The following is a 6000-nucleotide window of genomic DNA, read 5'->3' on the forward strand; positions in this document are numbered from 1 at the left end:
ACTAAAGAACCTGGAGTTATTCCAAGCTTTGGAGTTTCCTAAGCTCAGAACTGTCCAGAAACTCCTTCAGAGTCAAAGGCCTTCAGCTAAAATTCCTCCCCGGCGCCTGTGAGGTGTTCCCAGGTTTAGATAAGGATGTCTTGTGATAACCAGATGGGACATTTTATTTGTTCTCAACTATCACAGCACAATTCAGACACAAATTATCAGGTAGCTGAATTTATTTATTGACTTTACTAGTATTGATGCAGAACTGGATGTAATGCTCACAAAAATTAGAGGGAAGAGACAGGATTCTGCCACAGTGCTCTGCTTTGTGCCCAGGAAACTCTTCAGGAGGCCAGGGATCTGTGAAGCAAAGGTAATCCCCAGCAGCAAGAAAAGGAAGTGTCAGAGAGGAGCCTGCAGCTCTGAGCAGCCAGAGCAGGACTTTGGGGTGTCGTGGTGCATGACCAGAGGAGCTGTCAGAACCCACCCACAATCTGGCTGTGACACGTGTTGCTGCATCACACTCCCACATGTGATTTGTGTTTATTTTCCTGAGAACAAGATAACATTTCACAGTTGTATGCAATAAAAATTCCTACTGGTGAGGAACCATGAGATAGATGGAAATACATGTATATTTATATATAAAAATAGTAGAGGTGATGTCAAGAAATACTTGCTTTTTAGAAAGCTTGACAGGCAGGAATCCTTCATAAATTTCAGATAAAGCTGATCCCTTCTGTTTTCCTCACCATCTTCCATATGACTAATAAATGCAATCAAAACAAAAGAAAAACATGTTTTTCGAGCATCTCAGGAAAATTCCTCTTAATGTGTAAGGAGCAGCTCATTTGTTGTTATTATTCCACAGGCAGTAATTTTGACAAAGAGGTTCTGATCACACAGCACTTCTAAAGCTCTCTTTTTTTCTCAGGCTAGGAGGCTGCTCATCAGCTGAAGGATTCCAGTGACCAGCAATTAGCATTCTTCTCATTTAGGAACCCTGATTACACCGATTCTTGTGTTAGTGCTGCATTAAGGGTAGTTTATACCATCTTGATTTGGGGTATGAGGTGATTTAAAGCAGCAGCAGGGAGCAGAGACTTTTCTTACTTCTCTCAGTACCAGAAAAATCACCAAAATAACAGGTAAAAGCAATTCAGCTCCCTGCCTGATCACCTGCTGAGTGTTCCAGGCTTCCATTTCTGCTTCCCCACTCAGCCTTTCATTCCAATCAGTAAAATTCAGGAGAGTATTTGTTGCTCTCTCCAGTTTAATTTTTTTTTTCTTATGAAGAGATTAAGGTCGAAGTGCCAGAAGTTGCAGGCAGAGCAGGGAGTGCATGATCTTAATATTTTTTCCTCCACTGTTGAAAGGAGGTGGCTTGAATGGCCTTGCTTTCCCTCCACACTGAGTTCTAAAATCAGCACAGGCTCCATTGTCCACTGGTGCATTTAGTAGTATTAACATCACTACTCCTACTACTACAAGCACTACAACTTCTCTGGCTTGCAGAAATGTTGACATCTGTTCACTACTGGTGGGTCTTGGATGGGTGGATGAGACAGAAAAAGAAGTTAATTATTCTTCAACAGACCATGGCTTGAATTACATGCAGTAGGTAATGTTTCAGGGCACACTCTGGAATAACGAGGAGAAAAAAACCTGTTTTCTAGCAGCCCATCTTCTGGCAAGCTGTTACTGGTTTATTTGAATATTTGCACGACTGAACAGTGGCAGTTGGTGAAAAAGAAAACAAATGGTGTTCTGGTGGTTTTTTCTTCTGAATGGATTTATAAGGAGATAAAATCCAGTATTTCCCTCTTCACAGTGCCAAATTAACCCAAATTGGAAGCCACCTTCACATAATCCCATCTGAACACTTGCAGTATGCTTCATTTGTTTAAATTGCCAGGACAACCAAGCCTTTGGGGAGGCACCTTCTTCACAGTTTCAGGTGTGTTTCAGCTGAAGGCCAGAGGCACGACATCAGTCATCACAGATTACTTTTATTCCACTGTATACGCTCTGTTCATTTGGTGCAATGCCAAAAAAGCGTCCTCCAGAGAGTCCCGCAAAACCTCCCTGCATGCTTTGTGTTTGAGATGAATTAACAGACACCTGAAGCTACAGATCATTGGGAACAAACTCCCTGGCAAATACCTGGCTCCAAAGCTGCAGGATTGGGAGTTGCCCTGGCTGGGTTTGAAAGCAGCTGCAAGAAAACACTTCCCAGAGATTGATGGTGTCTCCTGGCAGTGCAATACACTCTGCTTTTCACTGGCCTTGCTCTTTGCCTCTTCTGGAGTGCTTGGGCAGAGCTGACTGCTGCCAGTGATGCAGGCAGGGATAGGGACTGTCTGGCCCTGGCAGCAGAGACACTAATTTGACCTCTCCAGAGGCAGGCTTCAGGGCAGTGTTTCCAAAATGCCAACACTTTACTGTTTAAAATGCAAGCTGAGGCAGGCTGATGTGAACTCCAGGCCACACATCTACTTCAGATACTCTCATCTTACAAATCTGCAGGAATTTACAGCAAAAAGGTGCAATTTCATTATGGGCATTTGGAGGGCATGCAGTGTCCAAGGATAAGGACATACATAAATGTGCTGAAGAGCACCTGCAATTGGAAAGATGCATTTTTAAAAGAATTTAGAAAGTTAATAAAATGTTTAAATCCTTACTGCTGGCCTTTGCACTGAAGGAGTATCTTATGCTTTGCCAAATTGGTTTTTTAATTAAAATATGTCCTTCATAAGAAGATCTAGGATTAGAAAAAGAGCATAGTTAAGTGTCTGAGATACTGCTTCATATTTGAATTCTGGAGCAAATACAGTTTCTTGCAAATGTTGTTCTTGCACACAGTCCTGCAGTATACCTCATCTGTTTTGTTCACTGCATGAAGAAAATCAGCTATAAGCTGGAAGGAAAAACTCTTCATGGAGTTTTCAGCGTCATTTTTTTGGTGGAATAGAATTACAGTCGCTAAAGCCAAGCAGGTGCAACATCAGATCTGAAAGAGAACTCCAGAAGCGTCAAACAGAATGTGTTCTGAGCTCACAAGAAACTACCGTATCTTACTGCAAAGCTCTGGAATTGATAGCCCAGGGTGGGTTTCTTTCCTTGTTCGTTCCCTTGTTTGCTTCCTTGTTTGTTTGGTTTATAATTCGGCGTTTAAATTTAAAAACCAGGGCTATTCATTATTTATACCAAAAAAAAAAAATCTCATTTGTCTTCTGCTTTTCACCAAGTGCTTTCCAATTTAGAAAGGGTCACTTGATTGTAATTAAACCAAATGTTAGTGAATAATTCAGTGCCTTTTTTCTTTGCCCCGTCCTACTCATTAGTTAGAGTCAAAAGGCTGCAACTTTCAAATAATAATAAATCTTTAGTCAATAATTAGTAATAATTAAAGACTCAAAGCTGTTATAGCAGCTAGTTAGGAACAAAGAAGATTCTGTTTGTGAAATGAGAACTAATAAGGAAAGAATTAATTTCTCTACAACTTAAATATTTCTAAAAATGTTAGCTTTCATACAGTGTACTCCTGGGAATCTCTTTGTAATTTTATTTGATGAACACAGAGCTAAAATTGGCATCCTTGTAATTAATTTACACTACTACATAAAAATATGGGGAGAATAATTCACAGAGAGAAACAGCATGGTGCAGAGTTGCTTTAAAGCTTTTTTCCTCTTTCTATGAATTATATCAGCTATGTAGTTACATAAATCAGAATGGCATTTGGGGGCTCTTACAGTCTGAGGTGCTTAAAAGATTTACAAATTTTGAGTAGAACTCTGATGGTAAAATTAGCCAATATTTGGCTATATGGAGAATCTTCTATTTTTTTTCCTGTATTTCACACAACTCTTCACAAACCTCTAACATGAGAAAAAAATTAACATTCTAAACTAAAAGTAAATTAAAATGAGGAAAAAAAATTGCATGAAAATCTGTTGACAAACACTGTTCTGTGGTTTGGGGTCTGGGTTACTACCAGAACTGTAAAGAACTGTTTGGCACTTCCACTGGAGGAAAAGTTAAAATTGGAGTTTTCTGCTGGAGCAGAGTTTGTCTGACAAAAATCTTTAGTCCTGTAGGATTCCTGTGCTTCCAGTGTAACTGAGGCTGGCTCCAGGCCCAGCACAGGAGATGCTCATGGACTTCTGAGGGCATCATCACCTCCTTGGTAGTGCTGTGCAGAGAACTGATGTGAGAGAGTGAGAACTTACTCAGAAGGGCCCACAACCAACAAGAAAGGCAAATAGGGGAGAAAAGCAAATGGGGGAGAAAGGATAACACACAAATATGTTCCCAGGATCCCAGGAGGAAACGTTTTTAAATCACATAAAACCTGGTATGGCCAAGCTGCCAGCTGGTGAGGAGAAATGAAATGGCAGAAGGATGTGGATGTGACAGGGGGATCACACAGGAATAAATAAAAGTGGAGTGATGACACCTTGTGGGGAGCAGCTCTTCTCTGGGTGAGAGCAGTCACCCCAATAGCGCTGCACCGATCTCCAGAATGGAAAGCAAAGGGGAGCAAACGACCTCCACAAGTTCCACACCAGCCACCAAGAGTTCTGACCGTGGGCTTCCAGCTTCCTGCCTCAGCAACAAAATACCCCTGACAATGGATTTAGGAATTGTTGGAGACATGGCCCTCTCCTACGATAGATCTCAGGTGAGCGGGAATGACCTCGGCTTATGGTAAAGTTCAAAGGAAAACAGGAACGAATGTTTTCCCACTCTATTTTGGGTCTTTTCAAGGCTATTTCTTTTTGTATTCCACCACCTTGTTTAGCTTTTGAGTGCTGCTGGGCATTGAGAGGAGTCTATAATTGTGCTGGGTGTTCTTTTTCCCTTAGCAGTTAGTGAGAAGTTAGAACAGGGCCCTGGGTACAGGCAGTTCAGATTTGCCAGTCTCCCGCGCTCTCCCCTGCATTTGTCAATGTCTGAGTTTCACCAACCATTATGCTGCCAATTTGTCTAGTTCTGTTCCCATGAAGTTCATCACAGCCTTCTCTTCGGGAGATAAATAATTTTGTCATCTGCGAATCCTGCTGACCTCATTTTTCTGTTCTACACCTCATTTCTGCCTTTCTGGATAATGAATGAGTGTATTAAATGCTAACTACAGTCCAGATCCTTGGGACATACTAATATGAACCTCCTACTGAATTGAAAGCTGACAGCCTAATGAATTAAAACTCTTTGCATGAGAACAACAGTGTTGACAGGGAAGATCAGGATGACTTGTGATTTACTCCTAAGGTAAAGGAAAAAACCAAACCAAAACCCCTCCCAAAACTTTCCAAGTGCAAGTACCTGTGATTTTCACGGAATTTAATTATGGGTCTTGGGAAAAAAACAGGCTATGTTGAGGAAAAACCAAATCTTATTTAAAAAGGGGGGGAAACCACCTCTGTATTCCTGTTTCCCTTGCTGTTTATGGAATCATTGAACTATAAAACAGTACCTTCAGCATTTTCCCCCCATGAAACTGCTAAAAGTGCTTTGGCTAGAATATCCTTGGAACATCAAAGCTTGTTTAGGTTTTTGATCCAGAGGAGAAAAGGTAAGCATTTATAGCTAATCAAGCCTGAAGTCAAAGATGAACAAGATGAACCAAACTGATGACTACTAGAGCTATAATCATGCTGGCAGGACACGCTGCCTTGTCAAAGTCATTTAGATTTTTCTGGATATCAGAAAAAGTCCTGCATTTCTCTGACACTTTGGTCTAGTATCTGCAGTGGACATTTCTGAAAGCAAAAAATACATTTGGAACAAACATCACCAAGCCACAAAAAAAAAGGGGCAGTTTCTTAGTGTTCTGCCACTGTTATAAAAACTAATATATTAAAACTTAGACGTGTTATAAACTCCAGCAGAAAGTCTAGAGTTATTCCTGGAACTACAATACTTCAGCATCTAAAAAGTGTGTCATTTATACAGCAGCTTTAAAAACTCTAATTAGTGTCTTCCAAGTACAAATCACCATGTTTG

This window comes from Chamaea fasciata, unplaced genomic scaffold, assembly GCF_029207755.1.
Source record: "Chamaea fasciata isolate MVZ Bird 193981 ecotype frontalis unplaced genomic scaffold, bChaFas1.0.hap1 SCAF_13, whole genome shotgun sequence".
Classification (NCBI taxonomy): Eukaryota; Metazoa; Chordata; class Aves; order Passeriformes; family Sylviidae; genus Chamaea; species Chamaea fasciata.